General features: G+C 36.2%; 1 long non-coding RNA gene across 1 annotated transcript in view; it reads left to right on the top strand.

Annotated features, from left to right (window-relative positions):
- Positions 1-18,192, top strand: part of LOC113879175 — a 170,507-nt gene that overhangs the window by 141,753 nt on the left and 10,562 nt on the right. The window contains exons 3-4 of the long non-coding RNA XR_003507225.1: positions 9,703-9,762; positions 10,734-10,838. This is a non-coding gene — a long non-coding RNA (uncharacterized LOC113879175). The remainder of the gene's footprint in view (positions 1-9,702; positions 9,763-10,733; positions 10,839-18,192) is intronic.

Here is an 18,192-nt window from a genome sequence, read left to right as displayed (position 1 = left end):
TTTTTGATTATGGCCATTCTGACCAATGTGAGGTGATATCCCAGTGTAGTTTTGACTCACATTTTTCTAACAATGAGCAATGTTGAGCATCTTTTCATGTGTTTGTTATCCATCTGTATGTGTTCTTTGGAGAAATGTTTGTTTAGGTCTTTTTCCCACTTTTTGATTGGGTTGTTTGTTTTCCTGGTATTGGATTATATGAGCTGCTTGTGTATTTTGGAAATTAATCCTTTGTCAGTTGTTTCATTTGCTATTATTTTCTCCCATTCTGAGGGTTGTCTTTTCACCTTGCTTATAGTTTCCTTTGCTGGGCAAAAGCTTTTAAGTTTAATCAGGTCCCATTTGTTTACTTTTGTTTTTATTTCTGTTACTCTAGGAGGTGGGTCATAGAGGATCTTGCTTTGAGTTATGTCATCAAGTGGTCTGCTTATGTTTTCCTCTAAGAGTTTTATAGTTTCTGGTCTTAGATATAGGTCTTTCATCCATTTTGAGTTTTTCTTTGTGTATGGTGTTAGGAAGTGTTCTAATTTCATTCTTTTACATGTAGTGGTCCAATTTTCCCAGCATCATTTATTGAAGAGACTGTCTTTGCCCCATTATACATTCTTGCTTCATTTGTAAAAAATAAGGTACCCATAGTGCGTGGATTTGTTTCTGAGCTTTCTATCTTGTTCCATTGGTCTATATTTCTATTTTTGTGCCAGAACAATACTGATGCAAGTATTTTTCAATATATGCAAATCAATCAATGTGATATATCATATTAACAAATTGAAAGATAAAAACCATATGATAATCTCAATAGATGCAGAAAAAGCCTTTGACAAAATTCAGCACCCATTTGTGATTAAAACTCTTCAAAAAATGGACATAGAGTCACAAGGGAAGCAAAGTCTCTGATATTCCCATTTCTTTAGAATTTCACACAGTTTATTGTGATCCACTCAGTAAAAGTCTTTGGCCTAGTCAGTAAAGCAGAAGTAGAATTTTTTTTTTTTTTGAACTCTCTTGCTTTTTTTGATAATCCAAGGAATGTTGGCAATTTGATCTCTGGTTCCTCTGCCTTTTATAAATCCAACTTGAACATCTGGAATTTCATGGTGCATGCAGTGTTAAAGCTTGGCTTGGAGAATTTTGAGCATAATTTTTCTAACATGTGAGATGACCACAATTGTACAGTAGGTTGAACATTCTTTGACATTGCCATTCCTGGGGATTGGGATGAAAACTGATCTTTTCCGGTCCTGTGGCCACTGCTGAGTTTTCCAAATTTGCTGGCATACTGAGTGCAACACTTTAGCAGCATCATCTTTCAGGATTTGAAATAGCTCAACTGGAATTCCCTCACCTCCACTAGGTTTGTTTGTAGTGATGCTTCCAAAAGCCCACTTGACTTCACATTCCAAGATGTCTGGCTCTAGGTGAGTAATAAAACTATTGTGATTATCTGGGCCATGAAGATCTTTTTTGTATAGCTTTTCTGTGTATCCTTGTCACCTGTTCTTAATATCTTCTGCTTCTGTCAGGTCCATACCATTTCTGTCCTTTATTGTGCCCATCTTTGCATGAAATATTCTCTTGGCATCTCGAGTTTTCTTGAAATTATCTCTATTCTTTCTCATTCTATGGTTATCCTCTATTTCTTTGCATTGATCACTGAGGAAGACTTTCTTATCTCTCTTTGCTATTCTTTGGAACTCTGCATTCAAATGGGTATATTTTTCCTTTTTATCCCTTGCCTTTAGCTTCTCTTCCTTTCTCAGCTGTTTGTAAGACCTCCTCAGACAACCGTTTTGCCTTTTTGCATTTCTTTTTCTTGGGGATGGTCTTGATCACTGCCTCCTGTACAATGTCATGAACCTCCATCCATAGTTCTTCAGGCAGTCTGTCTGTTAGATCTAAGCCCTTGACTCTATTTGTCACTTCCACCGTATAGTCATAAGGGATTTGATTTAGGTCATATCTGAATGACCTAGTGGTTTTCCCTCCTTTATTCAATGTAAGTCTAAAATTTTGCATTAAGAAGTTCATGATTGGAGCCATAGCCAGCCCCTAGTCTTGTTTTGCTGACTGCATAAAGTGTCTCCATCTTTGGCTGCCAAGAATATAAGGAATCTGATTTCAGTATTGACCATCTGGTGATGTCCCACTGTAGAGCCTTCTCTTGCATTGTTGGAAGAAGGAGTTTGCTATGACCAGTGCGTTTTCTTGGCAAAACTCTGTTAGCCTTTTCCCTGCTTCATTTTGTACTCCAAGGTTGGATTTGCCTCTTACTCCAGGTATCCCTTGATTTTGTATTCTTTTGTATTCTTGTCTCCTATATTGAAAAGCACATCTTTTGGTGGTGTTCGTTCTAGAAGGTCTTGTAGGTCTTCATCCAACCATTCAACTTCAGCTTATTCAGATTACTGTTTGGGGCATAGACTTGGATCACTGTGATATTGTATGGTTTGCCTTGGAAATGAACAGAGATCATTCTGTCATTTTTGAGATTGCACCCAAGAACTGCATTTCAGAATCTTTTGTTGACTGTGAGGCCTACTCCATTTCATCTAAGGGACTCTTGCCCATAGTAGTAGATACAATGGGCAATTGAGTTTAATTCACCCAGTTCAGTCCATTTTATTTCACTGATTCCTAAAATGTTTACTTTCACTCTTGCTATCTCCTGTTTGACCACTTCCAATTTACATTGATTGGAATGTATGTATTACAATACATAGATGCTTTGTTCTCACAAATCTTGAGGTTGAAATTATGTAGGGTTCCTTCTTGCTCCTTAATGTTAATTTCAGGGCATTCCTTCCCTTTTTGATTATACAATTATACAAACATATAATAATATGTTTGTATAATTTTATAATAATAATAATAAACATAAAAACAGTTAGAAAAACAGCACAAAATAAAACAAACACCACTGCTTTAGATCACGTGTCATGGAATGTGCTGAACTTCTCCCTTACACTTTTTTTTTTTTTTTTAATATACCAAACTCTTATTTCTATCAATCTTGGAAAATAGTGGGAACCGACTTGCAGATTTCTTCTATATCCCAAATCATGTCATTATTCCCTGACAATTACATGGGTATATCTATATGGATGGACATTGATATAGCCACCCAAGCTGTATCTTGAGCTGCATACCACCAATGATATTTCACTGTTCAGCATAAACAGATTTCTATAAGTATACCCTAGACTTGCTGACTCTAGAAATATCACTTAAAAATTAGTAATTAAAACATCTCGGGGTTTCCCTAGTGGATCAGATGGTAAAGCATCTGCCTGCAATGTAAGAGACCTGGGTTCGATCCTTGGGTCAGGAAGATTCCCCTGGAGAAGGAAATGGCAACTCACTCTAGTACTCTTGCCTGGAAAATTCCATGGATGGAGGAGATTGGTAGGCTACAGTCCATGGGATCGCAAAGGGTCATACACGACTAAGCAACTTCACACACACACAGAAAAAACAAAACATCTCAACCACTGTCTGTAAACCCACCATTCTCACGGCACTTCTTTAATCATTAAATTTTCCTCTTCTTTTCATGTTTCTGCTGGTGTAGCAGAGATCCTCTGATCCACAAATATGACAAATTTCCAAATAATTTAAACTGAATTTCATTGTTTCCTTCTTCCATATTCTATAGAACAAAACAAAACAAAGCAGTTATTTGGATTCTCCTTACTTAAAATTCTCCACTGGTATCACTATATTTTGAATCTGAGAAAAGAAATTTTTCTTTCTTACTTAGAATAATATGTCACTTAAAAATCAGCTTGGACTAAAAAATTCAGTTGGGTTTTACAAAATTATGACTTAAGGTATTATAGACACAGACATGCACACATATATATGCATGTGTGTGAATAAATATATATATATATACATACATATATTTACATATGTGTATATCAGTTCAGTTCAGTTCAGTTGCTCAGTCGTGTCCAACTCTTTGTAACACAATGAACCACAGATGCCAGGGCTCCCTGTCCATCAACAACTCCTGGAGTTTACCCAAACTCATGTCCATTGAATCGGTGATGCCATCCAACCATCTCATCCTCTGTCATCCCCATCTCCTCCTGCCTTCAGTCTTTCCCAGCATCAGGGTCTTTCAAATGAGTCAGCTCTTCGCATCAGGTGGCCAAAGTATTAGAGTTTCAACTGCAACATCAGTCCATCCAGTGAACACCCAGGATTGATCACCTTTAGGATGGACTGGTTGGATCTCATTGCTGTCTAAGGGACTCTAAAGAGTCTTCTCCAACACCACAGTTCAAAGCATCGATTCTTTGGCTCTCAGCTTTCTTTAAAGTCAAACTCTCACATCCACACATGACTACTGGAAACAACATAGCCTTGATTAGACAGACCTTTGTTGAAAAAGTAATGTCTCTGCTTTTTAATAAGCTATCTAGGTTGGTCATAACTTTTTTTCCAAGGAGTAAGCGTCTTCTAATTTCATGACTGCAATCACCATCTGCAGTGATTTTGGAGCCCCCCAAAATAAAGTCTGACACTGTTTCCCCATCTATTTGCCATGAAGTGATGGGACCAGATGCCATGAAGTGATGGGACCAGATGCCATGATCTTCATTTTCTGAATGTTGAACTTTAAGCCAACATTTTCACTCTCCTCTTTCACTTTCATCAAGAGGTTCTTTAGTTCTTCTTCACATTCTGCCATAAGGGTGGTGTCATCTGCATATCTGAGATTATTGATATTTCTCCTGGCAATCTTGATTCCAGTTTGTGCTTCTTCCAGCCCAGCGTTTCTCATAATGTACTCTGCATAGAAGTTAAATAAGCAGGGTGACACTATACAGCCTTGATGTACTCCTTTTCCTATTTGGAACCAGTCTGTTGTTCCATGTCCAGTTCTCACTGTTGCTTCCTGGCCTGCATATAGGTTTCTCAAGAGGCAGGTCAGGTGGTCTGGTATTCCCACCTCTTTCAGAATTTTCCACAGTTTATTGAGATCCACACAGTCAAAGGCTTTGGCATAATTGATAAAGAGCAGAAATAGATGTTTTTCTGGAACTCTCTTGCTTTTTCCATGATCCAGTGGATGTTGGCAATTTGATCTCTGGTTCCTCTGCCTTTTCTAAAACCAGCTTGAACATCTGGAAGTTCACAGTTCATGTATTGCTGAAGCCTGGCTTGGATAATTCTGAGCATTACTTTACTAGCATGTGAGATGAGTGCAGCTGTGCAGCAGTTGAACATTCTTTGGCATTGCCTTTCTTTGGGATTGGAATGAAAACTGGCCTTTTCCAGTGCTGTGGCCACTGCTGAGTTTTCCAAATTTGCTGGCATATTGAGTGCAGCACTTTCACAGCATCATCTTTTAGGATTTGAAATAGATCAACTGGAATTCCTTCACTTCCACTAGCTTTGTTCATAGTGATCCTTCCTAAGGCCCACTTGACTTCACATTCCAGGATGTCTGGCCCAAGGTGAGTAATCACACCATTGTGATTATCTGGTTCATGGAGTTATTTTTTTTTGTACAGGTTTTCTGTGTATTCTTGACACCTCTTCTTAATATCTTCTACTTCTCTTAGGTCCATACCATTTCTGTCCTTTATTGAGCCCATCTTTCCATGAAATATTCTGTTGGTATCTCTAATTTTCTTGAAGAGATCTCTATTCTTTCCTATTCATACTAATTTAAATTATTATAAATGTATACCTAAATAGAAAAGAAAATTCTAGAGTTGTACCAACTGTTAACTTATTTGATACTATAATATGTAGTGCAGTAAACAGAACAAGATGGATCATTAAATTACTTATTAAATAATTATTTCCAGTTAGACTTCAGAAACATTAAACAAAGAAATCAACTGCCTTTTAGTTAAAATTGTTGAGTATATGATGTGAAAAAATATTAATATTTCAAATGAAGAGCTCCTTAAGTAAACATGATCAGTCGATGATTTTTGTTTGTTTTCTGGAAACATTTTGTTTTACTGCTTCATAATATAAGTCATTTAATTATGATGTTTTATGGTTAATGTCCCTTCCCAATTTTTTTCCTCTGTAGCCAATTCTCTCATTCACATGCATAATTACACATTGAAAAATTCCAAGCCATAGCAAGTTTAAGATTATTAGACTATACATCTGAGTTTTAAAAAATACTCTAGATTGGCCAATTTGTCAAACAGCCACCACTACTTTCCCATTTTCAGATGTCAGCGAAACCATATGCAAATAAGACATCATTCATTTTCATGAGTAAATAGCAAATGCAATGTAATCTCTTAGTTTAGCTACTCCACCTCCTCCTCATCATCTCAGTGTTATCCTTAAGTATTTCAAAGTTTGAAACATAAATTTATTTTGCATCATAGAGCTCACATCACAGAAAAATACTTAAAGTCTGGAGTAGAATAGAAATGAGCCACAGTCAGTGTCAAAGCTGGTCTGTAAGAATTGTTTTCAGATTTCACTGCCTGTCATTCTCCATTTTTAAAGATTGTTTTTATTTTTAAATTGAGGCACTGTCTCCAGAAGTTGCTATTGAAAGTCGCAGATGACATCTAGACACTAGATAATGTTTTAAAATATATATTGATTTAATACATGCAAAACATTAAAGTCCATATGTATAAATAAAACCTGCTATACTAGATAACGTTTTCAAATAATCAATATGTTCATTCCTTCATTCTTTAACTAAACAAAGTTTTGAATAGGTATAATGCTTGTTCCTATTCTACCCTGTGGTGACACCAAAATAAACATGTCAGGAATTCTGCCTTCCAGAAGCTGACAATCTGGAGAGAGAGATGGACAAGAGATAAATATTCATGACACTAATAATAATCACAACAAAAGAAGCTTGGATGCTTTCCTTGAGTCAATTATGGTTTGCTTTGTCTTTACAATAGTCTTTTAACATAGGTTCAATTCTCATTCTCATATACTAGAAAATGAAATCGAAGCATAGAGATTTATCTTGCCCAAGCTATACAATGGAGAAGTCAATGGCCACCCATTCCAGTACTCTTGCCTGGAAAAATCCCACTGACAGAGGAGCCTGGTAGGCTGCAGCCCATGGGGTCGCTAACAGTCCGACACAACTAAGAGACTTCACTTTCACTTTTCACTTTCATGCATTTGAGAAGGAAATGGCAACCCACTCCAGTGTTCTTGCCTGGAGAATCCCAGGGACCGGGGAGCCTGGTGGGCTGCCGTCTGTGGGGTCACACAGAGTCGGACACTACTGAAGCAACTTAACAACAGCAGCAGCAGAGACTTAAGAAAAGAAAAAGAGTGGGAGAAGGGCTCCCAAATTGTAGCACCACTCTGAGGGATGTTGTTATAGAGAATATCAAGTGGTTCAGAGTTCTAGAGTATTAAAGTGGAGAAATGGAATGGAGGGATAAGAAAGGGGAAAGTTCTGCAGAAGCAGATCTGATAGGTTTGATCTGCCAAATCAAACAGATCATATTCCACCTTGAAGAAAATACAGAGCCCTGAAGTGTGTGTGTGTGTGTGTGTGTGTTTCCCTTAAGGGCTGACACTGTGACATTGATACTTTAGATGTTCAGCCTGGCATCTTTGGTGAGATATTTTGAGGAGGCCAAGATGAGAAAATAAAGGAAAACCTGTTGTATATTGTTGTGATAGCAATGTTTAATTGCAAGATAACATGAATGTGGGAGCTGGTAACAGAATATACTGAAAAGGGTGAAATATAGATACGTTTGTAGGTGTAAACTGGAAAATTTAACTGAACATGTGTGTTCGTGCTCAGAGACTAGTCCTTAAGGATAACTTCTAAGCTTTTTTTCCCATGCTGCTGCTGCTGCTGCTAAGTTGCTTCAGTCGTGTCTGACTTTGTGCGACCCCGTAGACGGCAGCCCACCAGGCTCCCTTGTCCCTGGGATTCTCCAGGCAAGAACACTGGAGTGGGTTGGAATTTCCTTCTCCAATGCATAAAAGTGAAAAGTGAACGTGAAGTCACTCAGTCATGTCTGACTCGTAGCGACCCCATGGACTGCAGCCTACCAGTCTCCTCCATCCATGGGATTTTCCAGGCAAGAGTACTGGAGTGGGGTGCCATTGCCTTCTCCAAGGCTAAAAGAGAGTTATGTAATATGAAGTTATGGGAAGGAAAAATAGTTCCTTCTGAGATGGAAAAATAATGAAAATACTGGCCATTAAGGAAAAGAATAAATAACATGGAGGAAGAAATGTTGATATTGTGGGCAAAGAGAATGCCATATTTAAGCAAGCTAAAAGAAAACATCTTTATTCAGGGAATAGTAAGTAAACAAGATTGGAGTAATGGAAAATAGAAATGAGGAAGTGGTGGGTATATTTCGGTAAAGATACTTTGAGTGGAAGTAATGAAGATTTACATATCTGTTTAGGAAATGTTATATTTAGTTTTTTTTTTTTTTTTTTCACAAACTGTGTCTTTTCTAATAACTAATGGTTTATCTTTGGAAATGTATAACTTTTCAGTTCAGTTCAGTCACTCAGTCGTGTCCGACTCTTTGCAACCCCATGAATTGCAGCACGCCAGGCCTCCCTGTCCATCACCAACTCTCGGAGTTCACCTAAACCCATGTCCATTAACTTTTGAGCCTAACTATAACAAGAAAGTAGTTATTTAAAGTTTCTTAGAAAGGATAGAATTTAAAGATAAGAAGAATATTATTTGCATTCTTGTGGCAAGATTCATATTTACTACTGATGCAATAAAATATTGAATAATAAAGAGTATGTAAATCAATAAAAATTAGGGCATAGGCTATAAACAAGTAGGCAGATTTGTGCTTATATACATCTATGTCTATAGATATAAAAGCAAAGTTTGTGATATAAATACTAATGCACACACTGAAGCAATCAGGCCTTTATCATCCAGAATAACAAAATATAAGGGGCCTTCAGAGTTTGGCAGCCAGGGAACCTACTGGGATACATTGTTAACTAATTGCCTCACTAGGAATGTGACACTGAAACTGAACAGTGGAGAATAAGAAGGTTTCAGTAACATGAAGAGTACAGAGAAAAGTACTTTTGCTGCTGCTGCGAAGTCACTTCAGTTGTGTCTGACTCTGTGCGACCCCATAGACGGCAGCCCACCAGGCTCTGCCGTCCCTGGGATTCTCCAGGCAAGAACACAGGAGTGGGTTGCCATTTCCTTCTCCAGTACGTAAAAGTGAAAGTGAAAGCGAACTTGCTCAGTCATGTCAGACTCTTCGCAATCCCATGGACCGCAGCCCACCAGGCTCCTCCATTCATGGGATTTTCCAGGCAAGAGTACTGGAGTGGGGTGCCATTGCCTTCAAGAAGCCATAAAAGCACATGCAAAAGCACTAAAGTAGAAGAGAAGTTAGTTTGCTTGTGGGATAGCAAGCAGTCAACTGAGCCTAGAGTGCAGCACTAGGAAAGTTTGAATAAATGGGCAGGGGAGGGATGATGCAAAAATCTACATTTTATGCAATGATCAAATTTATGACATAAGAAATGAAAGAAATAAGTCTCCCAGAAATAATCTCTCAGATTTGGAAAGAGTAAAATACTGAATAAGGATATCTATAGATGTAAAAGGTCTAAAAAATATAGCCATATTTTGAAAGTGCCAAAGGCAGTCATTTTCAACGTGGAACATGCTTTTTTACTTTGAAAGTATCATCTTTTTTACTTAACTTTTTTTTTCTTTATTTTTAGGAATTGCATGTCACATTATCTCCTAAGGTGTGGCTGTTACCCACCACTGGCCTCTGGCAGGTAACATTTAAATGCACTGCTGTAACAATGATTCTTGGCAGGAAAGTTTAAAAGCAGTGAACTTCAGCTAAAAAAAAGTGATGGAGATATATTATTTTCACTTCATGAAATTACTGAACAATACTTCTACTGAAACAAAGGATGAATGAACATTATAGATATTGCCATTATTCTTCCAAAGTAATATTTTCACAAAATATTGTTTTAAAGTTTCGATCGGCTTTGTTAAAATTACCAAAAACTGCATTTCAAAATCAATATACATTCATAATCTAAAATTTAATAATACTGTATTCTCTTCAACCAATTTCTCTTCGCAAATATGAGCTTTTTGCAGTTTAAAACAGCTCTAATTAAATCTCACTTCAGTAATGTGTATTAGCTCTATGAATTTCTACTGCTGGGTATGACAGCTAAGGAATAATTTTAATTTCATAAATAGTATAAATATAATGATTCCTGTGTTTTATTGGAACTCCAGGCTTGAAAGATTCAAGTGAATTTTTCTTTAAATAAAATTAAACTAAAATAATACTTTACATTTTAATGACACAATCTTAAATATATATTATTCTCATCAATAATGGTACTTTTTTAAAAGACAATATATATCATATAGTTGAGTAAAGTCAATGTGAAAGGCTTAAGACATATATGCCAGTTACTTTAATTCTAAATGTGATGAGATAACAAATTCTATCAAAAAAGCACAATTTGAAGACATTTAGCTCACTTTATAAGAGACAAAGCATGTTGTAGATTGGGATATTAACTATCCTCCTGTTAGCCATATTTCATTCAATTATCAGCACTTTTTAAATTTAGTATACTGGATAAAACAAGTTTTTTTTTTTTTTTTGAAATTTGATTCTTTATTAGAACTCTTCAGATTCATGTTTGCAAACTTTTAGCAGGGAGTGGCGGGGACCAGGGAAACCAAAAATCAAAAACGCACATCATTCTTTTCTCAGCTTCTGCAGCAGAACGGGACTTAGGAGAACAGGATTCCAGGAGGGCTTTCACTTGGACCTTGTCTCGCTCTCTTGCTCCTGAGCGCGGAACGCCTTCAGAAACTGGTATCTGGATCAAGTTTTAAGTTGGTTAAACCTTTTTTAATCAGCATAGCAAATATTAGAAATGGTTGTAAGGATCAATTAAAAATATTCAGGGGTTTGGATTAGCTAAAATATATAATAGTTTAAATATATTCTTCCCTCTAAATTTAAAAGTAGAATATAAAAGTCCTTCCCAGATATACTTCCTGAACTTTTGAAGATAGTACCTACACTGGTTCTTTATCAAGTATTTTGTTTAAGAAGTTTTCAGATTCCTGCACTAAGAATCTGAAATCAGCCTTTAATGCTAGAATTCTAATCTGAACACCTAGTTATCCAATCTTGAGGAAATCACTCATTAAAGAATTTAAAACAGCTATTGGCAAAGCAATAAATGTTAAAGTTCTCCTTTGATGTTATAATAAATTATTTGTAGCAATAATTAAAACTAAAGTGAATATCACCATGAACCGTCATTATTTAGTGACAGTCTCCAGTGGTTCATTGGGTAAAAAATCCACCTGAAATGAAGGAGACACAGGAGACATGGGTTCAATCTCTGGGTGCAGAAGATACCCTGGAAGAGGGCATGGCAACCCATTTCAATTTTCTTGCCTGGGAAATCCCACAAACAGAGGGGCCTGGAGGTCACAATGAAGCAACTCAGCATGCACACACATTATTAAAAATAAGTAGAATTTTAATGTAAAAGCCAGCAATTGAGTATTCAGACATTACAAAAATACCTAATCTACCCTCAGACTTCTCTTCCTTACCTGTACAATTTTGCATTTAGCACAGGCCTTTCATTTTCTTTGTATTCTACTCTCACTCTCTTTTCAGTTGCTATTCTCAAAGGAAATAATCAGTTGTATGCCTACAATAGCATGAACCAAAATGTTGTACGATGGAATGATTTAACTTACCTGTGCTAAACTTAAAAACTACAAATGACGTAAAATAAACAACATAAAAAACGAATTTAAAATCTAGCACACTGTTATTCTTGCCACATATATAAATTTGAGGAAAAAAAAAAAAAAAACAGCAAGACTAATCTAGCCTGTTGGGAATCAGAATAGCAGTTACCTTTCAGGCAGTGGATTGTGAATGAAAGGTTACCTCAGGGCCTTCTGGATTTCAGTTAATGTTCTGTTTATTGATTAGGTTGCTGGTTACATGCCTGTGCTTTGTGTGTGTGTGTGTGTGTGTGTGTGAAAATTTATTAATTTGCTTCCTTAGCATTTTGTTATTGTGTTTATATTACTGATTAAAACTGAGAAAACAAGAAGTTAGAAAATTAATTTCAGAAAATACAAAAATGATTTATAAAATATGGGAAAAGTAGAATTGTTTGCAGGATAACAAAATGGAAACTTTTAGGAAAAATTTATGGGTGTTTGTGTGTGTATGCATGTGTGTGTGAGTTTGTAAATGCACATGTATATGATAATGATCCCAAGTATTTCATCCAGCAATTAAAATTTTGCTTTTTACATTATTTAGCTTTATTTTTCTTAACCAATCAATATACAAATTTCTCTTATTTTCATGCTTAGTACCTCTTTATATATCTCTATTCACTTTTCCCTACTCCATATCATTTCTCAGGTATGCTGTTACAAATTTCTAGGAAATGTAATTGTCTGGGAATAGAAAGGAGTCTAACCATTTCCTCTTTACTTCTGACTGACCTATTCTAAATATCCAAATCAAAATGACAACCACAAAATGAAGTCTCATCACATTGCTAAAATATATCCATTCATACTTACAATTGTTAGCATAAAGTCATAGTCTTAATGCTAAGTCACAGGTCCTTCTCCCATTTCACAAAACAATTTTCTTTCCCTGTTCTAGTAGCACTTTGTTTCAATGTCTAGAAATTATTGCTTTCCTAGTTTATATTCTAAATTCCTTAATGAGTGATTTCTTCAAGAATGGATATGTCCTTTTACTTTTCTTTCCTGTACTCTGATGAGAGATGCCCCCTGACCTCACTTCAAAAGTCCTTCTCATTCTTCATATAGGAACTTAGTCACTTCCTCAATGGATTATCTTCCTAACTTCCCTGACTTTTGGACTGAAGCAGAGAGAAAGAGAACAGATCTTGATGATTTATTCCCCAGAATATTCTAATTTTGTACTCAGAAATTAGGGAACCCATCAAAATGGCCTTTGGCTTCTCTTGGGGTAACTGTTAATATGACTGAGATCAACATAGTATTAGTCATTAGAATGCAATGTCTCCTTTTACATTTTTGGGCTGCAATGATATTGTAGGGTTCTGGAAATTAATGATAATTTACAGCTACTATGTAAGAGTTCCAGAATATTTTGTGTTTTTCATTCTTCAGTATATATTTTAATGGCATTGCCAGAGATCCTTTCAGTTAAATATACCCATCAATATTTTCTAAGTTGTTACTGAATATTTCTTTCTCAAATATACCTGAACTTTCTGAATTCCTCAGACTTTACTAGGTTATGCTATATCAACATAAAAATCCAAATTCTAAGCAATAGTCACAACTAAAATTTATTTTTCTCATATTACACATTGGCTGTGTCTCTGCTTCATCTATTTTCTTCATTTTGGGGATATATCTTAAAGATACAACTCATGTTGGGAACATGCCATTTTTAGGGCTTGGAGAAGAGAGCCATAGTCCTAATGACTTTTATACTTTTTACTTGGAAATGGAAAATATCACTTCTGTTAGATATGGGAATGGACTTTCCTGGTGGCTCGGATGGTAAAGAATCTGCCTGCCTTGCAGGTGACCCTGGTTTGATCCCTGACTTAGGAAGATCCCCAGAGAAGGAAATGGCAATTGAGTCCAATATTCTTACATGAAGAATTCCATGGAAAGAGGAACCTGGCAGGCTACAGTCCATGGGATTATGAAGAGTCGGACACTACTAACACACACACACAGATGGGAATACCAGACAACCTTACCTGCCTCCTGAGAAACCTGTATGCAGGTCAAGAAGCAAGAGTTATAACTGGGCATGGAATAACAGATTGGTTCAAAATTGGGAAATGCGTACATCAAGGCTGTATATTGTCACCCTGCTTATTTAATTGATATTCACAGTACATCATGTGAAATACTTGGCTGGTTGAAGCTGGAATCAAGCTTCAGCTGGATTCCAAGCTGGAATCAAGATAGTTGGAAAAAATATCAACAACCTCAGATATACAGATGATTACCACCCTAATGCAGAAAGCAAAGAGGAACTAAAGAGCCTCTTGATGAAGGTGAAAGAGGAGAGTGAAACAACTGGCTTTAAACTCAACATTTAGAAAGTAAAGATCAGGGCATCTGGTCCCAACACTCCCTGGAAAACAAATGGGAGAAAAGTGGGAATAGTGACAGACTTTGTTTTCCTGGGCTCCAAAACCACTATGGATGATGACTGCAGCCATGAAGTTAAAAGACACTTGCTCCTTGGAAGAAAAGCTATGACAAAACTGGACAGAGTATTAAAAAGCAGAGATATCACTTTGCCGACAAAGGTCCATACAGTCAAAGCTACAGTTTTTCCAGTAGTCATATATGCGTGTGTGAGTTGGACCATAAAGAAGGCTGAGCACCAAGAGAATGGCAACCCACCCCAGTATTCTTGCCTGGAAAATCCCATGGACAGAGCAACCTGGCTAGATACAGTCCATGGGGTCGCCAAGAGTCAGACATGACTGAGTGCACACATAGCAAGCAATGAAAAATGGATACTTTCAAACAGTGGTGCTGGAGAAGACTCTTGAGAGTCCCTTGGACAGCAAGGAGATCAAACCATTCAATCCTAATGGAATTCAGCTCTGAATATTCATTGGAAGAACTGATGTTGAAGCTGAAGTTCCAATACTTTGGCCACCTGATGTGAACAGCTAACTTTTTTGGGAAAAACCTTGATGGAGACAAAGACTGAGGGCAGGAGGAGAAGGGGACTACAGAGGATGAGACAGTTGGATGGTATCACTGACTCAATGGACATGAGTTTGTGAAAATTTCAGGAGATAGTGAATGACAGGGAAGCCTGGTGAGTTGCATTCCATGGTGTCACACAGAGTTGGACATGACTGAGTGACTGAACAACATATGTCCTAGAGTAACGCATGGCAACCTACTCCTATTCTTGCCTGGAGAATTCCAATCGACAGAGAATCCTGGTGGGCGACAGTCCTTGGGGTTGAAAAGAGTTAAACATGACTGAGTGACTAAGCACAAACCTCAATACTCTTCTACAGGAAGAGACAGGTGAGAGACACCATATAGGCCTGGTGTTAATTAGAGAGGAGCTGCAAATGTATTGACAGAATAATATGTTTTATTCCTCAAGCTTTGTATCTCTGATTTGACTCTGAGATGGCTAGAGGAGAAAATCACAATTCTCTATCTTTCGTCCAATCATAACATTTGGTTACTAGTCTTGAATTGATTGATTGATTATTAGATTTTTAAAGAGACATACAAATTTACTTACGTGCTAATGTTATTCCAAGGAAAGCCATGACCACATAACCATCAGAAATGTTTATATTACTACCACAGATCCATTGTAATTATTGAAATACCCTCTAGATTCTCCAGCAAAGAAATCTGCCAGCAAGATATTTCCATGGATGTTGAAATTTCCCTCAATGAAAATATGCATCAAATTTTGGCATTGATTATCTTTTCTATACTATCTTTAAAATCACAATTATGGGTTATTTGAGCCTGGAAAATATGATCTGTCATTCCCAACTTCCCAAATATTTATATATCTTTCCCTTAACATAGGATTTGGCATCCTTTTAAAGAATCCACCTACCAATTCAGGAGATGCAGGAGATGAGAATTTCATCCTCAGGTGGGGAAGATGCCCTGGAAAAGGAAATGGCACCCCATTCCAATATTCTTCCCTGAGAAATCCCAGGGACAGAGAAGCCTGGTAGACTACAATCCATGGTTCACACAGAGTTTGATACCACTGAGTGACTGAGCATGCTTACACATACTTATTATACAAGTGTGTGTATAGTTTGATTCTTCTAGTCCTTGTATATCAAGGAAGTACCTGAGCACTGGATTGGTCTTTCAGAGCTGTGTATCATATAAATACTAATATTTTTTGACATGAACTGAAAATTATTGAGAAACATTGTTCATAATTATGCCAAGGGATTTCTTTTATCTTTATTTTCTTAGACTCTGTGTATTAAAATCAGGTTTGGATTAACCGGTAGAAGTTCTAATTTGACAACCTACAATGCCAAAATCTGAGTGTGACTTCCAGATATCTCACTGCTGAAGAGGTTAGAAACACTGAATTTGTTTCTCACTGCCACATAATACATCTGTGTTTAGCTCTTGATTTAAGATAAGAAATCTAAAATGGGTGTTTGTATGTGTTTGTTCTTAAGTTCTCTCTCACTTGCAAAACACTGTCACAGAACTCTCAAATTCTTCCTACAATGCACTCTGCAAAATTTTTCCTTAGTGAACACTTGGTTCCAAATGATCACAGGCAATAAGTTAAAATTTCTTTTACCCCTGTGTGCCATGGTCAGCTAATTTAACATCTAAGCATCATAATAATATGTTTTTATAGCCTTCTGCCTTGTCTGAGCCATTTAATTATTTCTAAATCCCCATATTTTCTTACAGTTCTCTTGCCTACAGTCCACTGTTTAATAGCAATCCATCTTCCAGGCAGGATTATGGATTATAAGTGATAAAAAGTGTTCTCAAATATTTTTTAAAAGCCTAGAGAGAATTAATTAAAGCAATTGAAAGTATGTTGAAAGACCTTTTTGAAAATGAGGGTGGGGGAATGGAAAATGAACCAAGAAAATTCTAGAGATACAGGCAGTAGCAACTACAATAAAATCAGCCAGCTAAATAGGATCAGTGCATCCACATGAAGTGGGGTTTCATGTATTTTCTGATCATGTGCCGAATTTAACTCACTTTCCTAACTTCCCTACATGATGGCTTAAGAAATACCCCAAATTAAAATTCCTAAACAGAAAGATTGGATTATCAACCCCATGTTACTTGCTCCTTGTCTAACATAGGATGGAGGAAAGAATGATCTAATGACTTGAGATTATGTAGAGAAAGCCTTAGATATGCCTTATAAGAAGAAACACAAAATAAGTAAAAATAGGGTGGGAAGAAGGATTTAATTCCCCAAAACAAGAATATTAAATATGCAAAAAAGGTTTTCAAACTATGATTCATTTAGTGTTTTGTTGTATAAAACTTGTGAAATTAATTGGAAATCATAGTTTTTTAAGGAAAATGTTGAAAAATATTCAAGGATGAAATACTAATATAAATTAAGGCCAAGTTTATATCTAGTAGGATGAGAGAGCCATGCTAGAATAGATAGAGCAAATATTTCTGAATATGCCTTCTGAGGAGTAGTTATAATATAGGAAGGAGGAATTTTATTCTAAATTGTTTGTTTCATAAAAGCAGAATTTGATTAGTTCCTGAAGGTGATTTGAATGTCTCTTTTGAGATTGGTCATTATAGTAGCATATTTTGGGAGTGTAAAATCAGGCCTAGTTTTTCCAGAGAAAGTAATTTAGGCTTAAGTAGACTTAGGGTCCTGCTGCAGTCAACAATTTGCACATATATGTAAGGTTTAAGCAGAAATTCCCTTTATCTTGTATGACAAATCAATAGAAAGCTTATACCTATTTGGCTGTACAAGATATTAAAATATTTTAATATGATTTTTGCAATCCGTATTTCTCTGTTTTGTTTTTGGGGAAGATATTATGCACATAGAAAATGAGGTGTAGGTGCACATATTTCAATTCTGGAAGTTGGAGTGTTATTGAAAAAATAATTTAAATGGAATCTATCCACTCTTAAATGCATTTTATGTTCCTAAATGTGTTTTTGTTAACAACCCTAAAGTATGCAGACTGTTGAAAAGCATTCTTCTGTACTCAAGACTATGTAGACAAATTGCATTTGTCTTTCCTTTGACAAATGGAGTCTTATTTTTAAAGTACACTTGTTTCTTCAATTATTCTAAATTCGCTTAAACAAATGTCCCTTATTAAGCAGGTTCTTATAATTTCAAAGATAGTGCGCAATCCTATTGTCTTTTGTGGAGTTTTATTAGTTAATGTCATCATTATTTTAAACAAATATTTTTTACCGATTCTATCATTATTTCTTATTTATATCACTATTATTCTAGTATGCTTATATCATTTTAATAGACAAAACAGGAATGTGTAAATAAACAAACATGAAAGCTGAGTTTTTCACAATCTATATCCTTCATGAACTGATTTTGTTTAGATGTATAATTGTGTATGTGTGTGTATGAATGTGTGTGCATTATGAGTGTGTGTGTGTATTCA

The sequence above is a fragment of the Bos indicus x Bos taurus genome, chromosome 20 (genome assembly GCF_003369695.1).
Source record: "Bos indicus x Bos taurus breed Angus x Brahman F1 hybrid chromosome 20, Bos_hybrid_MaternalHap_v2.0, whole genome shotgun sequence".
NCBI lineage: Eukaryota > Metazoa > Chordata > Mammalia > Artiodactyla > Bovidae > Bos > Bos indicus x Bos taurus.
Note: the sequence above shows the minus strand (reverse complement) of the source record. Positions and strands in the feature narration are given on the sequence as shown.